Source organism: Nestor notabilis, unplaced genomic scaffold, assembly GCF_000696875.1.
Source record: "Nestor notabilis isolate BGI_N333 unplaced genomic scaffold, ASM69687v1 scaffold15156, whole genome shotgun sequence".
Lineage (NCBI taxonomy): Eukaryota > Metazoa > Chordata > Aves > Psittaciformes > Psittacidae > Nestor > Nestor notabilis.
The window spans coordinates 6,794-6,999 of NW_009932499.1; the positions used below are offsets into that span (position 1 = coordinate 6,794).

The 206-nt window shown below is 62.6% G+C and overlaps 1 protein-coding gene across 1 annotated transcript in view; it reads right to left on the bottom strand.

Moving 5' to 3' along the window:
* Positions 1-190, bottom strand: part of RPL23 (ribosomal protein L23) — a 1,528-nt gene extending 1,338 nt beyond the window's left edge. Inside the window, exon 1 of the mRNA XM_010016432.1 lies at positions 98-190. The gene's annotated coding sequence lies outside the window, so the exon portion shown is untranslated. The remainder of the gene's footprint in view (positions 1-97) is intronic.
* Positions 191-206: the final 16 nt, after the last annotated feature.

Genomic DNA, 206 nt, shown 5'->3' on the forward strand with positions numbered 1-206 from the left:
ACCCATCCTATAATCCTACGATTCTAAGAGCTTTCCAGGAGGAAAACGGGGGTTCAGAGCCTCACGGAGGCCGGGGCACGGCGGCGGCCGCGCTCACCTGTGTTGTCGGCGCAGTTGATCACAGCTCCCACCGGGAGACCGAGGGAGATGCGGAACTTGGCACCCGAGGAACCACCGCGTCCTGCAGGGCGACAAGAGGGTTAAGC